Source organism: Hylobates moloch, unplaced genomic scaffold (genome assembly GCF_009828535.3).
Source record: "Hylobates moloch isolate HMO894 unplaced genomic scaffold, HMol_V3 SCAFFOLD_11, whole genome shotgun sequence".
Taxonomy (NCBI): Eukaryota; Metazoa; Chordata; class Mammalia; order Primates; family Hylobatidae; genus Hylobates; species Hylobates moloch.
Window position 1 is genome coordinate 76356370 of NW_026652286.1, and position 24793 is coordinate 76381162.

The following is a 24793-nucleotide window of genomic DNA, read 5'->3' on the forward strand; positions in this document are numbered from 1 at the left end:
ACAGGCAAGAAGGAAAAGGCAGGTGCACATTTTTTGTGTTCCAGGAATATCAAGGAAGTCAGTGAGGGCAGAAGGAAGTAAGCAAAAGAAGAATGGGATGAGAGGCTTTTCCCATCTCTTAAGGCAGCAAGGACAAGACGGCCTGGGGCTGTGTAGATCACAGGATGGGCTTTGGATTTGATGCAGAGATGGAGAGTCTTGAGCAGAGGAGTAACACGATCTGAATTAGGTTTGAAAAGGATCATTCTGGCTGCTATATGGAGAACAGGCTGAAAAGGCAAGAGCGTAAGTTTATAGGCCAGGTGGGAGATCAGAGGAGAGGTGACCATGACTTGGCCCAAGTAGCAATGGAGGTGGTTAGAAAATGTTGCATTCTCCCAGAAGGATGTGCTGATGGGTTGGATGTGGGTCACAAGAGAAAGAGAAGACTCAAGGATTATCTAATGTTTTTGGAATCCGTAACTGAAAGCCTGAAGATGTCCCTTAATGATATGGCAAAGATTAAGAAAGCAAGAGGTTTTTAGGGATGATGCCAGAGTTGAGTTTTGGATATGTTAAGTTTGTAATGTCTATTCTTCATCTTAGCAGGGAATCACATCCTGTATTTATTCATTAAGAGCATGGATTGTAAAGCCCAAGTGCCTGTTTCAAATCCCAGTTTTATCACTAACTTGTTGTATGACCTTGGGATACTTACTTTACCTGCCTGTACTCGGTGTCTTTATCTGTAGAATAGGGATAATAATAAATTGCTATGAGGATTAAATAAGTTAATGCATGTAAAGTACTTGGGACTGCACACTGCATAAAGTAAGCCCTACACTAAAACATGTTAAAATATTGAATAGATATACGAGTTCAGAATTCAGAACACAGGACTGGGCTGTATGTAGCAAGCTGGAGTCATCAGAGCATAGATGCTATTTCAGCCACGGGACTGGATGAGGTCATCTAGGGAGTGAGTGCAGATGGAGAAGGTAAAATCACCAGACATGGAGTCCTGGAGCATTCCAAGGTTTAGAGGTGAAAAAAAGATGAAGGAATTCAAATGTACAAGTTGTTAATTCATTTTTAGAACTTTACATTTCTTGTGAGCTTTCATATTACTACTTGAAGATTCAGCCGAATGATTCACAAAGAGCAGCATTCACTTGAAAATGTGTCTGTAGTGGGGCCTGCAGCAGAGCCTATTTTGAAATAACACTTGTCATTCTAGGAAGGCGGCTGGAGTGTCAGAAACAGCCAGCCATGCATTACGCATTTTATTCCCATGAAAAGGAGGGGTAAAGTGGGGAGACGTGATAATTTTTTCAAGAAGAACAGGGTGGCTAAGAAGTGTTAGCCTTCAAAGTATCCTCCTTATGAGACAACATAGGTACTTACATACTTACCACTGATTTCGGTATGTTGCTTTTTCATATATGATTTTATTAACAGCTATTAGAACAACTACAATTACAGAAGAAGACCAGTTTCTGTCTTTTATGGATGACACCTGTTTTTTATTGTGGTAAAAATATATCTATAAAACATAAGATTTGTTATTTTACCATTTTAAAATGTACGATTCAATGGCATTAGTTACATCCATGGAGTTGTTCAACTGTCACCACTATCTAGCTCCAAAACATTTTCATCACCCCTAACAGAAACTCTGTAATGCATTAAGCAACAGCTCACCATTCCCCTCTCACCCTATCGCTTGGTAACTTCTAACCTACTTTCTTTCTTTATGCATTTGCCTATTCCAGATATTTTATATAAGTGGCAAATACAGTATTTGTCCTTTTTTATCTGGTTTATTTCACTTAGCAAAGTATACTTTCAAGGTTCATCCATGTTGTAGCATGTATTAGAACTGTATTCCTTTTTATACCTGAATAATATTCCATTGTATGTACACACACACCACCCACATTTTGTTTAACTATTCATCTGTTTTCTTTAAACGTTTGGTAGAATTCACTAGTGAATGAAGTTATCAGGGCCTGAATTTTCTTTGTTGAGAGGTTTTTGATTATTGATATGGAATTTTTCTTCTTTTTTATTGTAGGAATTTGTAGCTATAAATTTCCTCTGAAAACTTCTTTTGCTGCATCCCATAAGTTTTGGTATGTTGTGATTTCATTTTCATTCATCTCAAAATATTTTCTAAATTTACTTGTGATTTCTTCTTTGACCCATTGGTTGTTTCTGTATCAAGATTGTGAATTTTCCAGTTTTCCTTCTGTTACTGATTTCTAGTTCCATTCCACTGTGGTCAGAGAAGATATTTTGCATAATTTTAATCTTTATAAATTTATTGAGACTTGTTTCGTGGCTTAACATACGGTCTAGTTTGATGACTGTTCCATGTGCACTTGCGAATAATGTGTGTTATGCTATTGTCAGTAGAGTGTTCCATATACAGTCAATCTTCATTATTCATAGATTGTATAATTCCCAATTAGCCCACCCACGAAAAATTATTTGTAATTCTGAAATCACATAGCTTTTACATTCATTTGTGGACATGTCTGGAGCAGTGAAAATATGAGTTGTCTGAGACACACATTCTCAGCTCAGATTGAACAAGGCATTGCTCTGCCTTCTTTTTTAAGTTCCCATGCTATAAACAAGTGTCCTTTTGGTTATCTATGCAGTGCTATGTTTTTCATATTTTTGTTTATTATTAATGTTTTTTCTGTTTAACATGGTTCCTAAGCATACTATTGTAGTGCTGTCTGGTGTTTCTAAGTGCAAGAAGGTTGTGGCATGCCTTACAGATAAAATATATGTTAGTCACTATTAAGGAACAGGTTATAGTGCTATTGATTATGAGTTCAATGTTAATAAATAAATAATATATTGAATAAAGTGTCTTTAAACAGAAATACATAAAAAACAAACTTACGTATTGATCAGCTGATGGAAATGTTACCAGAGTAATTCTGCATTTTGCCTAAGAGTAACAATTTAATATTTGCCCTAAAGTGCCTATAATGAGTTTATAGAGCATTACTACTGCAAATAGCAAAAATCAACTGTATTTCTGTTAGGTTTAGTTTGTTTATATTGCTTAACTCTTTTATTCCCTTATTAATCTCTGTCTACACATTCTATCCATTATTGAAAACTCCAACTATTGTTGTAGAACTGTTTCTGTCTTCAATTCTGCCAATGTTTGCTGCATATATTTTGGGGTTCTGTTGTTTAGTGTAAACATGTTTATAATTGTTATATCTTCTTGATGAACTCACCCTTTATCACCATATAATGTCTGTCTTTGTCTCTTGTAACAGTTTTTGGCTTAGAATCTATTTTGTTGGATATTACCATAGCCACTCCAATTTTTTTGGTTGTAATTTGCATAAAATATCTTTTTCTGTCCTGTACTTTCAAGTTATTTGTCTTTTTGAATCTAACATGAATCTCTTGTAGACAGCATGTAATTTAATCATGGTATTGGTTTATTTTCTGATCCATTTTCCAATCTCTGACTTTTTATTTGAAAGTTGAATCTATTTATACTTGCAGTAACTACTGATAAGGAGGGAACTGCTTCTATCATTTTGCTGTTTATTTTTGTATGTCTCATAGTTTCTGTGGTTGGCATAAATATATTTATCAGCTCAAAAAAAAAGAAAAGAATAAAAGAAGAAACAAAATGAGGCAAAGGCTTACAATTGTTCCAAATAAAACTTGTTATTTTTTTATCTAACTATCTTTTCTGTAATGAGAAAACCATCTTTAACCTTTAAGTAAAACCAATTTAGTAGGATGCATATTCTGAGTTGAAGATTCATGGGGTTTCAGCACTGTGGCTCACGGCTCCTTAACTTATTGGTCTAGAAGAAAAAGCTGAGAATGAAAGAGTAATTTTTTACCATTGTAATTCAACAACATCCATCCAAGTAATTTTTTTTTTTTTTGAGATGGAGTCTCACTCTGTCACCCAGCCTGGAGTACAGTGCTGTGATCTCAGCTCACTGCAACCTCTGCCTCCTGGGTTCAAGCAATATCCCACCTCAGCGTTGCCAATAGTTGGGACTACAGGCATGCGCCACCACATACAGCTATTTTTTGTATTTTTAGAAGACACACGGTTTCACCATGTTGGCATGTAATTTTCAAATTTTTTATCTTTTAAGAAGAATAAAAAAATTCCTGACGTTTGTGGATCTTCTAGAAGGCTGTATGCTAGACCCTTTTACTTTCTCATTTTGATGAGGACTTGAATTAATCAAATAATATTCATCAACTACTGGTCTTGAGGGGCTTTAATACATTTCATTTTCGAATGAAGCCTTCAACCATTGCTCTTCATTTACATCTATAAGCAATCCAGCTTTTTGAAGGTTCAAGGGAGGTTTAATATTTCTGAGCAGGCATCTATCTATATTCCTTCTCCAAGACCCTTTTTTCTTAAATCACTCCACAGTGCTTGAGGATGGGCAGAAGAGTTCTACTCTCTCCAAGGCCTCTTAGAATAAAATAAAGCCAGCACTCAACTTTTTAACTTTATATTCAATTTTCCTAATTATTAAGAATAAAACAAACAAAATAAGCTGAACTGCTTTTATTTTTTATCATAGGCATAAAACCATCCTGGAAAGGAAGAGTGAGATATTAGCCTTCTTCAGCAGAACAGTGGTTTCCAAATTTTCTTTAAGGATTAAAAACAATAACCATTTTTCTTTAATAAAAAAGCTATAAACAGACTTCCAAAATATAAACACAGAGAGGCAGAACTGCTCAGTTTGAAACTACAGGAAAGGGGAAGATGCGGAGTCTGAAGCTGTGGCCCTGCTCCCAGTCTTCACCCCACAATTCTGTTTACCAAGAGTTCTCAACCTTGGCTATACTATATTAGAATTGCCAGAGGATTTTAAAAAACCCTGATACCTGGTTCTCCCCAGACCAACTAAATAAGAATATCTGGGGCATAAGACAGAGGTGTCACTATGTTTGGAAATTCTACAGGTGAATCCAAAGTTCAAGTGAGGTTGGAACCATTGCAAGAAAGGGAGAGAAACGGTCTATTTTTTATTTGACAGCAGTCATAGGCTTTTCCCCCCATTATCCAGCATATCCAGAAGTGATGGAGCTATCTGGATAGCTGGATTAATATAATTTCTTTCGCTTTGCTGTTGTTTCAGACATGACTGGGTTAGAATAGAAAGTGAGCTTTTTTAGGGTATAACAATGTCATCAGATCTTTTATTTTATTGTTTAAAATAAAATAGCCCATATGCCTACCACCAAACAACTTGCTCTTTTGTAATTTGACCCCTGAAGAGAATATTTTTCAGAAGGAATTATGCCAGAGTCAAAAGAAAGAGAAAAACTAAAATCATCCCTGCTTTGAAAAGTTAAGTGATTAGAGAAAAATCTATGGAGAATATCTCATTCCTCTCATTATGTCTTCTCTCTATTGTATCAAGAGACAATAAAGGGAATTAATTAAGAGGCTCTTTCTAGCATCATTAAAAGAGAACTCCTCTTTGTCTGATTATGATTTCAGGAGATCAAAATGTTTCTACCTCTGAAGATCAGAACCATAAGGACCTTTTCCCCCCACGTCACCTCAGGAAGCTCTCATTGTCCTTACTGAAGGTATTTAAACAGAAACAACTTAATGGATTTGGATATTAAAAAATCAGTTGAAGAATCAAAACGCTATAAAAATTGCCAATGAAAAAGCTAGTAATAAACATATTTTGGAAAGAAAATTTTAAAATTCACACAATAAAGGTATGATGAGGCCAGGGAGTGAATGAATAAACAATAAAAATAAAGATAGCAATTTCCAAAAGAAACAGGCTTGGGGTTTTCTAATTTTAAGGCTTCTTACATTTTGCTTTAAATGAATTTAATTCCTACAAGGCAATCCTAGTAAGGAAATCTCTTCTTATCATTTTATGCATGTTGAGAACAAGTAGAGAATGAAGTATGGGCTGTGTGTGTGGATTTCTGTTCCTATTCAGTGAAATCAACTGGCTAATGAATATTTACTCTCAAGTTCCCTCTCATTTCAGGGAGATCCAGCCATGCCCATACTGCAGAGCACACCATAAACTGCAGTGTTGATGAAGGGGGAAGGGGCAGACTCTCCTAGCTGTCATCCCAACACTTTCATATGGAGACAGCCTATGAAAGTCCTTACATCTTCCTGGTTCCCTCATTTCTAGTTTTCAGATGTCACATTGTAAAAATTAAAATTGAATTGACATTTTTAAGCACATTGAAAGTTTTCTAGTATTTGAGATCTTTGCATGAGACTATTGCTTACCACAGAGATCTGGAACAACCACATTGGGCAAACATCTGTCACATCCACAGATCTAGCTTGCACCATTAGGTTTCAGGCACAGAGAAGAAAGAGCATCTTTAACCAAAGCCACAATTGCAAACTCTATCATAAGAAAAGGAAAGGGGAACTAAGTAGAAATGGGAGGGGAAGAGGAAGAGAACTAACAATGGATTGAGAACTTTTTATATCCAAGGTATAATACAAGCTTCTTTGTGTGTTTATCATCAAATGAAGACAGAGAAGCTCAGATGGGTTAGTCGATTTGCCCAAACCTGCTTTGCTAGAAAGTGGGGAACCTGCAATTTTACCCTGCTTTCTTGGGTTCCAGATCGCTTGTCACTCTGCCATTTCACAGAAAAAGTACAAAACAGATTAAACAAATAAGCAATACAAAAGGCAAAGTGCAAGACATAATACCTATTCATTCTAACCCTTAAATGTAGCTCTTCTCATTGTCCAGGTGGGCTATGATGTAAGGACACTTGCCTCAAATGGTCAAAGCACATTGGCAGACATTCCCATGCATCCCTCTGGCAGCCACAGCCTGCCATGTGGGTGCAGACTCTCTGCAAGTGGAGCCTTCTGCTGTCGGACTTTGCCTATGGGCCTCCTCATCTCCCTGAGCCTGGAAATCCAACTCCATGATGTTGTAAGGGCTGCCCTCTTGCTGATAACTGCCAAATTTCCTTGATGTTCAAGGGCTCGGAAGAGCCTAACATTTGAGTAGCTCAGTGCACAGAGGGATTCAGAATTTCAGGGTGCTGGAGCTGAGGATTCAGAAATGTGAGACATTCTAGGGAGATGTTGACTTAGCTCCTAGCATTAGGGCTCCTCAGATTAAAAACATCTAACCCATCTACAATACAAGAATTTTAAAGTGATCTGTGGATTTAAGAGTTGTTATAAGAACTATTTTGCTCACATTATAAGAATGTTATTCGTGACCATTTATTAAAGACTTCTAGTGCTTTTGTATATATAGCTTATCTATTGTCTTCATAATGATTCTATCGTAAAATCTTAGCCCCATGTTTAGCTGAAGAAATGAATGCTCAGACAAGGTAGGCCATTTGCCCATATTCACACAGCAACTAAATTATAGAATGGGAATTCTAACCCAAATCTGATTCCAGAATAAGTGTTGTACAACTGCCCTCCTAATAATGGGTAAACTCAATGTGTGTTGGCTAAGCTGGTAACCTAATAATCACTTAACTTCTATTTTTTAATCTATATTTTTCTAATCACAAATTTTAATTGACAATTCCAGTTATGTAATTATCTACTAATGAATAATATGTACTTATTACCAAGGCATACTACTAAATATGTTTACTCAAAAGTGTGTTTCATTTTGAAAATTTTGTTTTTAATTGACATAATGTTATACTTATTTATGAGGTACAGTGTGATATTTTGATACATTCTGTAAAAAATCAAGTCAGGTTATTTAGCATATTCATCACCTCATACATTTATCTTTCTTGTGTGGTGAGAACATTCAAAATCCTCTCTTCTATGTATTTTGAAACATGTGATGCATATTGTTAACAATAGTCACCCTGCTATTCAAGAGAACATCAGAATTTATTCCTGCTATCTAACTATAACTTTGTACCTATTGATCAGTCTCTCCCTATTCTCCCCTCCTCCCTCCCCTCCCCAGCTTCAGTGACAACCATTATACTCTCTACTTTAATGAGATCAGCTTCTTTAGATTCCACATATGAGTGAGATCACATGGTATTTATTTTTCTGTGCCTGGCTTATTTCACAGAGTGCTGCACACACACTGGTTTTTCTCAACATACCATATCTTAAAGCCTTTCCCATATCAGCACATACAGTTCTAGCTCATGTCTTAATGACTGTATATTTTTTCGTTATATGGTTGTATTTAACAGAGCCAATGCTAATGAATGTCTAAGTGGCTACCAGTTTTTTTGTTATTGCGAAAATGGTTTCAGTGAACCTTTTTTGAACATAATTTTGGCATACTATACCAGTACATCTACTGGTTAAATTTTTAGCAGAATTGTGGAGTCAGAGTACAGGCAAAACATAGATAAATGTTGCCTAATTGTCTTCCAAAGGAGTGAATCTGTTTACCTTACCAGACACAGTGTATGAAGGGGCTCATTTCCCTTTAAACTTGTGAATACTGGGCATTCTCAAATTTTAATTTTTGTGCTAATCTGATAGATAAATTATGGAACCTTTATTTTTGAGATATAATTCATATAACACAAAATTGACCCTTTAAAAGTATATAATTCTGTGGCTTTTAGTATATTCATGTTGTGCAACCATTACCACAATCTAATTGTAGAATATTTTCATCACCCCAGAAAGAAACATCATACTTATTAGCAGTCACTCTCCATTCTCCCCTCCCTCAATCTAGTCCCTGGCTACCACTAATCCACTTTCTGCCTCTATAGATTTGCTTATTCTGAACATGTCACATAAATGGAATTATACAATATGTGACCTTTTGTGTCTTGGTTCTTTCACTGAACATGTTTTTAAGATTTATCCATGATGTAGCCATGAATTAGTATTTTCTTTTTATGGCTGAATAACATTCTTTGTTTGGATACACTACAATTGGTTTAACTATTCATCAGTTGATGGATATTGAGATTGTTTACACTTTATGACTATTAACAATTTTGTTATGATAATTTATGTACAAATTTTTGTGTGAACATAGGTTTCAGTTCTCATTGGATATATACCTAAGAGTGGAATTCCTGGGTCACATGGTATCTCTATGTTTAACATTTTATAGAACTGCCAAACTGTTTTTCCAAAATGGTTGTATCACTTTACATTCCCCCCAAAATGCACAAGGGTTTTAATTTCTTTAATCCTCACCAATACTTGTTATTGTCTATCTTTTTGATTGTAGCCATCTTCGTGGGTGATATGGTTTGGCTCTGTGTCCCCACCCAAATCTCATCCTAAATTTTAATCCCCATAATCCCCACATGTCGAGGGAGGGACCTGGTAGGAGGCAATTGGATCTTGCTGGTGGTTACCCCATGCTGTTCTTGTGATAGTGAGTTCTCACGAGCTCTGATGGTTTTATAAGGGACTTTTCTCCCTTTGCTCTCTCTCGCCTGCTGCCATGTAAGATGTGCCTGCTTCCCCTTCTGCCATGATCATAAGTTTCCTGAGGCCTTTCTAGCCACGTGGAACTGTGAGTCAATTAAATCTCTTTTCTTTATAAATTACCGAGTCTTGGGCAGTTCTTTATAGCAGTGTGAAAACAGACTACATATCTTGAAGGCTTTCCCATATCAGGACATACAGTTCTAGCTCATGTTTTAATGACTGTATATTTTTTCATTATATGATTGTATTTAACAGAGTCCATGATGATGAATGTCTAAGTGGCTCCCAGTTTATTTTGTTATTGCAAACAAGGGGCTATAAAGTTGTATCTCAAGATGGTTTTGATTTGCATTTCCTTAATAATTATCTTGAGCATCTTTTCATGTGCTTATTGGCCATTTGAACATTTTTTGTAGAAATGTCTATTTAAGTTCTTTGTTCACATTTATTATTGAATTATTTGTGTTCCAATTGTTGAGTTGTAAGACTTGTTTCTATATTCTGGATACCAAATTCTTATCAGATAAATGATTCGTAAATATTTTCTTCCATTCTAGAGGGTTGTCATTTTACTTTTCTAAGAGTATGTTTTGTAGCACAACAGTCTTTAATTTTGATGAAGTCCAACTTATCTATTATTTTTCTTTGGTTTCTTGTGCTTTAGGTGTCATATCTAAGAAACCATTGCCTAATATAAATATTTATGCCAACATTTTCTTCTAGGAGTTGTATAGTTGTTGTGTTACATTTAGATCTTTGATTCATTTTGAGTTAATTTTTGTATATGGTGAGAGTTAGGGGGTCCAACTTCATTTTTTGCATGTAGCTATCCATTTTTCACAACACTACTTACTGAAAAAGCTATTCTTTACCCATTGAATTGTCTTGGCACTATTTTTGAAAATTAATTGCTTCCACATTTATTGCTTAATTTCTAGACTCTCAATTATATTCCATTGGTCTATATGTCTATCCTTATACGAGTACCACACAGTCTTGATTATTATTGTTTTGTAGTCAGTTTTGAAATTGGGAAGTGTGGGCTATCCAACTTTGTTCTTTTTCAAGATTTTTGGCTATCCTATGTCCCTTGTACTTTCATATGAACTTTAGAGTCAGCTTGTAAATTTCTGCAAAGAAGTCATCTGGGATTTTAATAAATATTACATTGGATTTGAATCTGTACATTGATTTGGGGACTGTTGTCATCTTAACAATATTATCTTCTAATCTATGAGCATGAGATATACTTACATTTATTTAAGTAGTCTTTAATTATTCATAGTTTAATCACTCTTCTACTTCTTTTGACACATTTATTATTTTCGATGCTACTGTAAGTAGATTTTCTTGATTTCATTTTCAGAATGTTCATTGCTATTGCACAGAAATCCCTGTATCCTGCAACTTTGCTGAACTTGATTACCAGCTTTCCTAATTTTTTGTGGATTCATTAAGATTTTCTACAAATAAGATTATGGCAAATACAGATAGCTTTGCTTCTTCCTTTCTAATCTGAGTGCTTTTTTGTTGTGGTAAAAAACACATAACATGAGATCTACTCTCTTAACAAATTTTTAAGTGTACAATATACATTGTTAACCATAAACACAACGTTGTACAGCAGATGTCTGAGTCCAGCTAAATAATTGGTATTCCAGAATCCACCAGCAGGTCGCATAATGAAAATTCTCAGGAATGAGGCTTTGAAGGTGTTCCAACCTCATTCTGCCCTCTCCACTGACTGCCAGGCTGCTGGTTTTCATCATGATTGTAGGATGTTGGCTTTTAAGGCTCCCATGGAGCTGAGAGGAAAAGGTGGAAATATGTTGAGTTTAAATGCCACAAACCATGCTGTTCTTATTAGTATTCTGCTCTATTTTTTCAATGAAAGCTCTCTGGCTTGCAGAAAGCCTTTTGTTAATTTCCAGTGTAGATTCTTAGAATTTTTATCATGTTTTTTCATTGCTTTTATGGAGGAGAAAAGTTTCAGAGGACCTCACTCTGCCTTTCCCTCCCTTCCTCCCTCCCTCCCTCCCTCCCTCCCTCCCTCCCTCCCTTCCTTCCTTCCTTCCTTCCTTCCTTCCTTCCTTCCTTCCTTCCTTCCTTCTTTTTTTGCAGACAGAGTCTCCTTATGTTGCCCAGGCTGGCTTTGAACTGCTTGTGCTCCTGAGTAGCTGGGACTACAGGTATGCGTTATGGCACCCAGTTTTTCACTCTGCCATTTTTCCTGATATCATCCCACTAACTTAACTTCTTTGTAAATACTCATTCTGAGTTCCAAGTAACCGTTTTACAAATGTACTTTTGGATATTTTTCTTTGTCTTTTGGAGAGGGCCTAAATTAATACCTTTCTCACCACTTCCAATAATACAGAGCTAGGCCACAGTCACAGAAGTTACTCCCGCCCCACCCCACCCTATGCTATGTAATTTGAGAGATATGACAGGTTCTGCCACCTTCAGATCTCTTTCATACCGGCTTACCTCCATTGAACTTCCTCCCGCTAGAGTCATTAAATGGTGAAAGCACAAAGATCTGGGCACTATCCGGGCTCCAGTTAGACATTCACGATACCGTGAAGCATTGCTAAAAATACTCCTTCCTTATGAGATGATAGATGCAGGAGGGAATAACACATAGCATGTCCAAGCCTTGGGTAGCCCCAGTGGTGAGGAGACAGAATAGAGGTAGCAGGGTGAGATGGAAAAACAGTATATTAGTCTTGTAATTAAAAAACCTAATCTCAAATCTACCCCACATGGCTTTGTAATCTTAATTAAATTGAATATCCAATTTAGTTTCAGTTTTTAATTGGTAAAATGAATAAAATAATTCTTACCATGTAGAGTTGTCATGAGGATGAAATACATAAAGTGTTGACTGGTATAGTACCTGGCATAGAGGAGATGAATCTAGAGATGCAGCTCTGATGAGTTAATAGGTGCATAGTGGGCAGACTGAGGACAAGGACGCCTCTGTGACTACGGAAAGACTGCAGTCCTGGAATGTGAGCTTTCTGTTGGCCAGACCTTTGCCTTCTAGTTCATGGCTGTATCACAGTGTCTAATGCAGGACTGTCACACACAGTAAATGCCTTATAAAATACTTGGCTATTCTTTTTGTTTCTTAAATCTCCAGAAAACAAGATTTCACAACCCCCATCAGTAATCATTTAGGCATTTAATAACCCTGCTGGGGAACATTTCTTGACAGCTTTCTAATTCCCTTTTGTTGCAGCTAGAAACCATTTCAGCTTAACTCAATTCTCAGTGCAGCATTTCAGCTCCTGTTGTACTTGAAAGTAGCACTTCTTCTGTCTTAGCTGTTGTTAATTTTGAGTCCCTTTAATAATTAATATCATATCTCACTCCAACCAAGCTGAGAGATAGGCTCTTCTGCCTCTCCTCTGGCTTTTTAATTGGCACCTTGTGCACTGCAAACTGTACAGTGCAAATGAGTTAAATACCATTCTCTGGCTGACATTTTCTTGTCAAAATTCAGCAAGCTCAGCCTTAGGAATGTTCCAGTAAGAACTGCAGAAATGGCTCTGACTGAAGGGATGCAAATGTTTCCATGATTTTTTTCCCCCAAATGTCTTTGCAATTGCATGTTCACATAGCTACCATGCAGACAAGGGTAGGAGACACTGATGTCCCAGTGAAAAGATTGAGGTTTATTATTTGATGTTGTAAATCGTTGAGATTGCACATTTACACATCAGGCCAAGTTCTTGGCTAGCCTTCTCAGAACTGTGGCAAATGATGATAAAAATTAAGTCTGCGAGAATCAGCAGAACATTTATTTAGTATTAACCTGAGTACCTGGTCCAGCCATGCCACCTTCTGGAAGCAGAGTTGGGTGAAGAATGAATGAATGCATTGAGGGAAATTGTAGCAATTGTATGTCAACAACGAAATGCCATAGATGTAACCAAGAAGAATGTAGAGTATTAGAAGTAGAGAAAAAAGGTTTGGAAGCAGAAACCTGAATGTATGTGTGTGTGTGTGTGTGCGTGCATGTCTATCCATTACACAAAATTTCATCACCTGTGTGCTGAGAGATCTAGGTGGCTGCTCAGAAGATGGTAAATGTTAAAACTGAGTGCATACTTACATAAAATGTTTAAAAATTTGTTTGAATGTAACCTCACCTTTAGTTTTAAAAAATCACATTTTAGGTGATGGTCTTGATTTTTTTCTTGTGGTCTGAGCTAAAAGTAAATAGCCACTTAGGCTAATGATTCGCATGTAACATTGGCCTGTCATAAAGAATGTATCTACAGAATACATATTTTTGACTAAACTGGATATTATGTAACACATAAATTATTCCTGTGATGATTACCTATACAAAATTGAAAGGAATATGCTCCCACTGATGCCTCCTCCCCAAGAAAAGAATTGAATGAAATGTTCACCCTAAAATTGAAAGAAAAAATTAATTGTCCTATAGGTAAAATATCATAAATAGAAAAACCTACAGACTTTGTGAGTTAAGGAAAACCTACTTTTACATTCATGTACTCACAGCATATATATTTTCTTAGAAGTCATTCTTGGCATCTGTATCAGTAGTTTTGCTGTGATAACACATTACTCCAAAACCTTCCAGTCCTAAGCATTCTTTTCTCTCATCATAAGTGCCACTGGTTGCAGGTCCATGTGCCTCTGTGTACTGAGGATTGGAGACATGCTATTTTGTGGCAGATAGCAACAGGGTGAGAGCTTCTAGTGCCTCTTGTACCTTCTGCTCAGAATTGGTGTATGTATGTTACATCCATTTCCATTCCTTTGTCCAAAGGGTGTCATATGTTTAAGTCCAAAGTCAATGAGGCAGCAACATATACTGATCCCATGTCAGGAATAGTAAGTCTCAAGGCTGGGGGTATGGGTTAGGATTGCCAGATAAAATGCTGGACCTCCAGCTGAATTTGAATTTCAGTAACCAACAAATGAGTTTTTAGTATAAGTATGCCCCAAATATTGCATGGAGCATAAATGTTATTTGTTGTATATCGGAAATATAAGCATCCTGACTTTTTGTTTGCTAAATCTGGTGATCCTAGCAGAGGTGGATAATCTTCCTAGAGAGAATAGGGTAGTGAATAATTGGGAGCAACAATATAGTCTATCATTGCACATTTGCATTGCTACATTTTTAGAATTACATTCTTCGGGGAGTCTGATTGCTTGCTGCTGCTCTCTACACCATGAACTTTCCTCTGTGCTAAACTAATCTAATCTACTGCCACCTGGTTTCACATTTACGCAGAAATTATAATGCCCCCAGGCCTCTACTGAAGAACTGAGCTCCCATAGAAGCCTTTATACTTATTCCCACCTGAGTCCACAAACACATTAGTCACTGTGGACACCAGGCAGCCCTCATCATATTCTTTTCCTCTTTTCTTGCATCTCTTGCTTGCTGATCTACCCTGTCCCAGAGCCACCTGAAAACACCTCACCCCTGCTACTCTGCCAGTGCCTGTCCTGCGAACACCAAGTGCTTGGGTGCTGGGTGGCAGTGCCTCTAATACCGCAATGTCTCAGGGCACCAGGCTGGGGCTGGGTGCCAGAGAAAGATGGGAGAGCCATCTTCTCCTAGGGCTCTGTTATTGCCACCAGGCCCAGGGCCAGTTCTAATTATGCCCCCAGTTCCACAGAGCCTTTAATGGGAACATATTTGCCAGCTTCTGACCTTCACCCTTCTAACTGTATTGGCTCAGTCAGTCCCAGAAACTTTATGCTTAAGCATCTGCAGTAGAACTATTGGGAATAAAAAACAACTGAACATTTCATAGGGGCCATTGTCCACTCACACATGATGCCCTTGCTCTGCCTGTTTTCTGCATTGTGGAATGATAATATGCTAACTGCTTCCTCTTCCTTATACACCGTTTGCTTGTGTTTGTCTTTCTCATGCTCTCCTTTACCTCCAGGGGCTCAAAGATATTGATTCCCTTTCCTGGCATGTTTTATTTCACCCCCTACCTTGTGGTAGACTTTGTTGTTTTGGATTCTCCAATATAGATTCTATTTGTTCCTCAATGAGAAGCAGCAGTGTGATGGGAGAACTGACCTAAGGGTAATTCAATCTATACTGCCTGTGGTTGGTTTGTATGACACAATTCTGGGAAATGCAATACAGGGGAGGTTTGCCTGAAGCTTCTGGGAAAGGTCTTTCTTGCTGTTAAAGGAGAATGATGGGAAGCTATTATTTCTCTCTCTTCAATTTGAACAAAGAAGCATGCACTAATAAATGCTCTGGCCACCATCCTACACCTATGAGCCAGAGATAGGAAGAAACCAATGCCATAGATAGTGAAGCAGAGAAGGCAAAGACCCATGTCTTCAATGACATCACTTAACCTGCAGCTCATTCAACTCTAAGGCGCACCCTGCCTTCAGATTGACTTTATGTCATCTAACAAATGTACTTGTTCGAGCCAGTTTGGGTTTTCTATTCCTTACAGCTGAAGGAATCTGACTGCTATATTCCCACCACTGTCTCCTCTCCTGATGACTCTTACTTCTGGATTGTGTTTAGGTGTAATTTTTTGGGGATTCCTGAGTATGGGTTAGGTACCTTGTACTCTGCTCTCATAGTCCTTAAGACACTTTGTCATTGCTTGTGTAATAGTGTAACTGAACTGCTGGAATATAATTCCCAAAGGGCAGAAGCTATTTGATTCTTTTCCACTAGTATATCACTGTCACAGTGTCAGCCACAGAGTAGATGCTTAATAAAGTTTTGCTGAGAGAGGCTCCAAGGCCTTGTTGGATGATGTACCGTATCCTCACATATATCCACACAAGCTCTGCCCACCTTCACTGCCTGGTTCCTTCCTCCAGTTGGTTATGACAATGTTGCTTGCCCTTTCAGTTTAATCAATTTTGGTTTCTGGCACCCTCCACTCCATCCATCCAGCTAGTTCTTCTAGGTTCCCAGGCTATGGAACTACTTTCCTTACCTTCTAATCTTCTCTGTAACAGCTGGTCAGCCTGCAGCGCATCCTGCTTTTGGTTCCCTTCCTTCCCTGGCCTGTTTCAGCCTTCAGTGGTTTTCATTTTCCAGCCCCCATGTAAGGGCCAAGGCAATTGCTACATTTCATTCTTCTGAAATATTTGCAAAATATGAAATAAACAACAAAATATATGTGGGCGTTTTACTTCTTCCTTTAAACCTAATGGATGGACAATTAACTAATGAGGTCAGCAAGGCTCAGATTCCAGGGGCTGGGGAGTTCTTTGAATATTCTATCAAGGAACAGTGGTATTTTTTGTACATGTAGCTCAAATGGCAAAGTTGAAGACATATTTGAAAACACAAGAACAAAAACCGGAAGTTATCGTGGATCTTTCTCTTACACATAAGAAATTAAAAGGTGGCAGCACTGTGACAGACTGTCAGACAAATTTGGTGACACAATGTGAAGAACTGCTCTCCATTTTATATGAGTTCACTCTAGGAGAGGTGAAACAGAGTTACTGGAATGGTACTGTGAGAACAAAGACCCACCGGATTCCACTTCTGCATCTATCTTAGAAGAAAATCATACGTGATAAAAATATTTGTAATACCTGCAAAGTGCAGAGACTTAAGCAGTAAGCAATTTCCAGGGCTTGACTTTCAGGAGGAAAATGAAAGGCTTTTTTTTTTTTTTTTAAATTACACATTCACTTAGGTCAATAATAATTCTTATCTTCTGTCCAATGCCTTCTATGTAACAGAGTTTAACCTACAGTATCATATATGTAATTTTTACAGTTTAACTTTTTATTAGATAATTCAAATATGCACAAAAGTAGAGAGAATCTTAAAATGAACTTTCACACATCCATCACTTAACATCAATAACTAGCAAAATATGGTCAATCTTGTTTCATCAATATTGCTCTCTTATTTTCCCTTCACATTCTCTTATTTCTCAGTGAGAGTTATTATCAGTGGCCCATTTAGAATGGGAAAATGAGAATCTGAGAGATTGAATGATGATCACCATTATAAGGTCAATAAATAGCAAAGCCAAGATAGGAGCAAAAGCCTGAATTCCATCAGAGCCTTAGCCTATGCTGCTCATCAGCAGAAGCCCCTAAGATGCACATCAATCATGTGCTGATTTACCAATGTCTCAAATGAACTAAGAAATCAATTGAATAATATTTGTTGAGTCCTGATTTTATACCCACACTGTGCTAGCTACAAAAACATTCTTTTAAAACGGATTTCCAAGAAAGTGGGCCCCATGATAGTAGTATTTTTTAACAGCTTTATGGAAATATAATTTAAGTATCATAACATTCTCCATTGCCAGTATATGAATCAATAAATTTTAATGCATCTACAGGGCTGTACAACTGTCAAAGGCAGTTATTTTTGACTGTTTATATCTGCTTTGTCTCCAGTGCCAATAAATCGTGCTTGGAATATTATGTGTTCTGTAAGTATTTGTTGAATAAATGAGTGAAAAATAAGATTTATGCCCTCAAGGAGCTTACTGTATAGTTGGTTAGAAGTGACATATACATATGAACAGTTACAAAATAAGATAGTTTATAACAACATACTAAATTTATTTATTTACTTATTCATCAGAAGATATTTATTGAATGCCAGGTGTAACTGCTATTAAAAGGTTCATTCACATCTTTGAATTATCCCAGTAAATTAAAAATAGCAACTCGTGAGCTTTGTTATTATTGAATACACTTAGTCTTTTGATATCTATGTAAGGAATGCAAGTATTGTTTGACTTTATAAAAATTTCTTGCTTTTGACAGGATGCTACGGATGTGCTTTTGGATGCATATTTGTAGCATCTAGTCTGTAGTCCCCATTCTAAAGTGAAAAACACTGAGACATTATCTGTATCTTTTCTCAGTGTTGGGCCATGTAGAACAATGCTTCTAGCAACAGGAGTCATTTGAAATGTAGGATCATGAGATATGAATTCTCAGTCAGACTTAAAGCCAGAATTGTCAAAATGTAACTTCAGCTTTAAAATAAAAAAGGATTCTTTCTTTTAGTAAATAGAATGTGTAGGCATTTATTGAACTTCATAAAGAGAAAGTAGTTTTAAAACGTTATGATAATCATTTTAAGAAATCTAAGCCTATGTTAGAGGCACTGCTTTCCAAAAATATGAATTAGTGATTGACAGTGGACAATTGCTTATGGTTTATTGAACTTTGGCATTTGGAAAAGTCTGATCAGTAACAAAACAGAGGTGTTCTAACTTTGTATTTTATCCCTATATTGTGGCATGAATGGCTGTGATACAAAATAGCTTCATCCAAAATAAGTAGAAAGAAAAAAACAGAAAGGAAACCATGTTTTCCTGATTTTATAAGCTTAACATTCATTTAGCCAAGACTTTGGGTGATGATTTGACTTTATGTCAATTGGAGAAAAACTAAGGTTGGCCACATTGTTTGTTCACCTATAAACAAAATGTCTCAGAATAGTCTCCTAATGATTAAAATGTACCTTTCTGTGACCTTTTAAGTGACTCTGTATACTACAGAAACTATTAGGACTAGCATTTTTAGATCTTTCTGGGTTTCCAAAGGAGTATCAAATGTGTCTCTACGTTGTCTTTTTTCATCCGAGCCCATTAGTTTGAATTTTGCAAGACCATATCCAAATCCTACTTGAGTTTTCACAGTAGACAGAGCCCTGTTTTTAGCAAAGAGCAGAGAAATAAACTTTCACAGAGTTGAAGACTGCAATCTCTATTTGTGTGATAAGCATGGCGACAGATGCTCTGAAAAGCCATGGTGATGGCAACAAGGGAGCTGTGCTGTGGGTGATTGATTATCTGGGTTCCTGGATTACTGGTCTTGGGAGTAATGCCTACAGCCAGGAAAGGTCAGGTGCCTAGGGAAGTTTTAGATGACACATATTGAAATTCCTAGGCTGTGAACATCCTTTTATTCCTAACTAATTTCCTACTAATTATGTGCACTTATTGAGTTGGTAGAACTTTGGGGACTAGCCATTTTCATCTGTAGCTTCTAACGTCTTGGCATCTAATTGAGAGTGACTGTAGAACATTATAGGACAGAACACTGACTTGGAGTCAGACAGATCTGAATTTGAAATCTATCTCAGCTCCACATCTTACCAGCTTGGGCTCTTACGGAAGTTTTTCAATCCATGTTAAGTAGGGATGATAACAGTACCTACACCCTCCAGTTGTTAAAAATAATAAATGAGATAATACTAATGATGGTGCTGAGTGCATGGTCTAGTATATACTAAGCATACAAAAATGAAGGTTGTTATATCGTTATCGTATTAGTGTCTTTCTCACAAAGATGAGTGACAAAATGGGATCTTCAATGTCCTAGTCAGCGTTCAGGTGATGCCAATCAATTCAGTTCAATTTCAGTTTTAAAACACAGGAAAAAGGTCTTGAAAAGTGAATAAGACATATTTCTGACCTGAAGAAAAAGCCTAAAAGATTGTATGGAATACCAACATACTTGTACTTAGTTACATTGCTAATCAGGATACAATTAAGTGGTCTAATTCCTTGCTGGTTAAAGTATGCTCTGTGGATCAGTGGCATCAATATCATCTGGGAGCTGGAGAAAAATCAGACTCTCAAGTCCCATCCCAGGCTTCTGGGTGAGAATCTGTATTTTAACAACATACCTATTTGATTTATAGGCACAGAAGTTTGAGAAGCAATAGTCTGAAATAATTCAAACAAAATTCTATGTTGGTAATTATTTTCAGGGGTGGGGGGTAGATTAAAGGACTTGCTGATGAAGTTTAGTTTATATTGGGTCTTTCAGGTTGATTGAGGTTTCAAAGAAGGATGGAAAGGACATTCTAGACTGAGGAAATAGTAAGAACAAAGGCATGGAGGTGTGAAATTTTGTTTCTCCATAAACATGTATGGTGTTTAGAAAGAAAGCATTAGTAGCTCATAAACTGGATTATAGAGAATATGGGATAAAGTGATAGATGAGGCTCAAAAGTTTGGTTGGCAACAAATGGTGACATGGTATCAATGCCATGTTACAAAGGATGAATATCCTATTAACATATAAAATGAGACCTCAGATATTTTAGGGCAGAGGGATGTCATCGTGGTTTATTTAGATAGCACATGGGGAGATACATGGATGAATGATTTGAGCCTAAAGGACAAGTGGAAGAGGGGCTATATAGGCAACTCTTGTAAGAACCTGTTGAATGAAGAGAGTTTACAATATAGGGACTAAAAAGAAAGAAAATGCAGCATCAAGAGACATTTCTGAGATGAAAACTCTGGGAGTGTGTGAGTGGCACTAGCATTGAATCAAAGATGACTTATGTTTACAGCTGAGGTGACTGAGTGGAAGAGCAAGAGATCAACTAAGACTGGATCACAGAGAAGGGGTTGGATTAAAAGGAAGATACCTAGTGAGTTCTTGAACAGATCTGGCTTGCAGTGTCTAGGGACATCCATATGGAGATGCACAAAAAGGTAGTTTGGGCTGTGTATTAGTCTGATCTCACACTGCTATAAAGAACTACCTGAGACTGGGTAATTTATGAAGAAAATAGGTTTAATTGACTCACAGATCCACAGGCTTAACAGAAAGCATGACTGGTAGGCCTCAGGAAACTTATAATCATGGCAGAAAATGAAAGGGAAGCAAGCATGTCTTACTATAGCAGAGCAGGGGAAAGAGAGAGAGAGAGAAAGAGAGAGAGAGACAGAAAGGGGAAGTGCCACAGACATTTAAACCATCAGATACCGTGAGAACTCATTCACTATGATGAGAACAGCAGGAGGGAAGTCCCCTCCATGATTCAGTCACCTCCCACCCAGCCTGTGCTTCAACATGTGGGGATTACAGTTCGACATGAGATTTGGGTGGGGACACAGAGCCAAATTATATCAGGCTGAAAGGCAAGGTCAGGGCAGAGATGTGGATTTTGGAAGCATCTCTATGCAGATAGCAGTTGAAATTACGGCAATGCATGAAATAGACCAAATAGTAGGTACAGTGTGAAGAAGAAAAAAAACCAAATATAAAAGACTGGTGATCATGTAAAACATGGGTGGAAAAGGAAATGATGGTAGGACATCTTTATGGACACTTAACGACACCCCTCCATCCCCACTTCCTGACCCTTGGCCATATTTCTTTTTCTCTTTAAAATTTCCTTAGCTATAGAGCTGCTTCAAAATCTCCAGGGATTGCCTAGGCCCTGAACCTTGCTAGGAATTGCTCTAAACCCCACCCAGCTCTGCCAGGAAGGGCACAAGGGTTGCATTACAGCCCAAATAGCCACAGTAGCCATCCAGAACTCCTGAGTGACTGGATACTACTTTTTGCAACAATAATAAACTGCCCAGAACCTCAGTACTTATGATTTGTTCATCATTATTTTCTGCTTGTGGTATAGATCTCACATCCTGTAACTGTCTCCCGAAAGCCTAAGTACATCAATAATTTGTATTTATATATAGTGATTTTTTTTGTTGTTGTTCACATGATGATTTCTCATCAGTTATCTCCTTTGTTTTTCAAAATCACCACCCAAGGGAAGCATTGTTTTTACTCTCATTTTACAGATGAGGCAGCAGAGGCTCACAGTAATTTTTCCCAAGGTCTCATAGTTAGAATATTGTCCAACCTAGGATTTTAGATACTAAACTCCAGGCTGTTTTCCCTACTTTCAGTTCTTGTCCCTAAACTGTTAACAGGTCATCTATACGTGCAGGCTCAGTTAGATGTTTTTCTTCTTTCAGATCAGATATAATGGCCCACATGATCTCATTTATATGTGGAATCTAAAAACATTGAACTCATAAAAGTAGAGGGTAGATTCCTGGTGGCTGCCAGGAGCTGGAGGCAGGGTGTGGGGCAAGGGGGGTGGGAAAAGAAGATATTAGTCAGGTTTCAAAGTTTCAATTAGGCAAAAGGAATAAGTTTTAAATATCTATTGCACAGCATGATGATTATAGTTAATAATACGTAATATATATTTAAAATTACTATGATGATAGATTTTAAATATTTGTACCACAAAATAATGGCATATTAGTCTGTTTTCTTACTGCTGATAAAGACATACCCAAGACTGGACAATTTACAAAAGAAAGACGTTTATTGAAATTATAGTTCCTTGTGGCCAGGGAGGCCTCACAATCATGGTGGAAGGTGAAAGGTAATGTCTCACGTGGCGGCAGAAAAGAGAAGAGAGCTTGTGCGGGGAAACTCCCCTTTTTTAAAACCATCAGATCTCATGAGACTTATTCACTATCACGAGAACAGCACAGGAAAGACCTGCCCCCATGATTCAGTTACCTCCCACTAGGTCCTTCACACAACACATGAGAATTCAAGATGAGATTTGGGTGGGGACACAGCCAAACCATGTCAAATGGTAAGCATGTGAGGTGATGAATCTGTTAATTAGCTTGATTTAATTATTCTATAAGATATTTATATATCAAAACATCACATTGTACCGCATAAATATATACAATTATTATTTGCTAATTAAAAAGCAGAAAAATATATAATAGTTCAGTCATCTCATCAGCTAGAAACTTCTTAATACATATGTTAATTTCTCCCCTGGTTAGGGAAAAGATTGGCACCCCTTCGTTTAGATGCTACCACAGCTGTTAACTGTACTTTTGTCCTTGAGACTACATCAAGGGCATCCTCTATTGATTAACATATGGTAACCACATAAGGTAAATTGCTCATTGGAATCAGCAGTGCATATAAAGTTATTTTTTTTTTTTACCCTGAAACAATATTGTAGTAAGAAACAAACAAATAAAAGCTTTGCTTAGTCAGGATGCTAGGGAGTGGCTTGCCTCTCATTCGAAGCCACACAGTTGTTCACTAAAAAACTACTGCAGCCTTGGGGTTGTCTGAAGAAGAAGAGTTGCATGATGTTCAAATATCTTTGGTGACAATGAAAGTCTTCATGTCAATGGTAAACTGGCCAAAAAATGTTTATTAAGAGAAAGAAAGTAATAACAGATGATTTTGAAGCACACTGTGAGGTATAACTTTTTTATATTATCTTTTTAAAATCAAAACCTTTCTTCTACATCTTACTTTTTGATGATAGTATCACAATAAATTACTGTGTACAAAGCTGTATCTGTTCATATATTTCAGAAATGTAATACACATGCAGATACACACATAAATGTGGAATAAATTTTATAGGATGGTATACAGTTTTATGTAAAATTACCATGGACTTTTTATACAAAGTTTTCCATAAGACTGATCCACTGGTTGAGGTGAAATGGAACTGAACATACAGATTTTAAATACTTACTATGGTCCAAGAGTTAATTTTAATATTTTATTAAAAAATGCTTCCTTTGAGTGTTCACAATATCATTATAATATCCTATTACTACATAGAATAATCACAGTACTGTTGTAGGGTAAGTATTATTATCCTTTCTTTGAAGAAAGGCTCAGAGATATTGAGTAACTCACCTAAGATCACAAAACTAGGAAATGGTCAAACCAGAGTGAAAACTACAATTTGTCAGGCTCCTAAGTCCTCCCTCATGATCACTATTCCTGCCTTGCTCAAGATGACATTGCACCAGCCAGAAGAAGTGTGGGAATTCAGGTCTGCTAACTTCCTTCGTGGAGTTCTTTTCTTCGTTTTGTCCTGTTTTCAAATAGGTAAACTCGCATGAGGCTCATGTTAGTTTAGATTCCAGATACCTAAACAAATGGTTTCAAAGGTTCTTCTCACAAGCCACAGGCTGGGACTCCTGAAAATTTTCTTCATGTGTTCCTTGGCATCGTGGAGTTCTTCTCTTCCCATAATTCCAAGTATCACTGGACTTCCAGGATCAATGTCATGACAAGGTCAAGGTCAAGTTGACCCCAATAGACGCATGACAAAGTTGCTCAAGGGCAGCTGGACATAGTTCAGTGAGTGACAGAAAAACACCCTTATGAGGGGAGACCTGGCGAGAGGACTAATGAAGCTGCTTAATGTCTCTCAATGTGCTTGCATTATTCAGTTTCAAAGAGCTGAACAAAGATACAGGGAAAACAACACTTGCCTCAGATGGCCAACAATTAAATTCACCCCCACAGACAAGCCAGACTCAGTCCAGCCATCTGCTAGTCATCCAAAGGAAGGAAGGGACATGACTGGAGAGTCACAGGAAATGGTTTTGTGACCTAGATAGCAGCAGCTCTAGAATTAAGACCTTTGTTCTTAGTTTGACCACATAGTAAATTGTAAATCCCAAAGGATGTGTATGTGATAAATTGTACATATGCATCATATATGAATATATGATACAAATATATACATATTTAACATATTTAAGCATGTATTTTTATTACAGACACTTTTCTGCTTTTTTTTTTTTTTTTTTT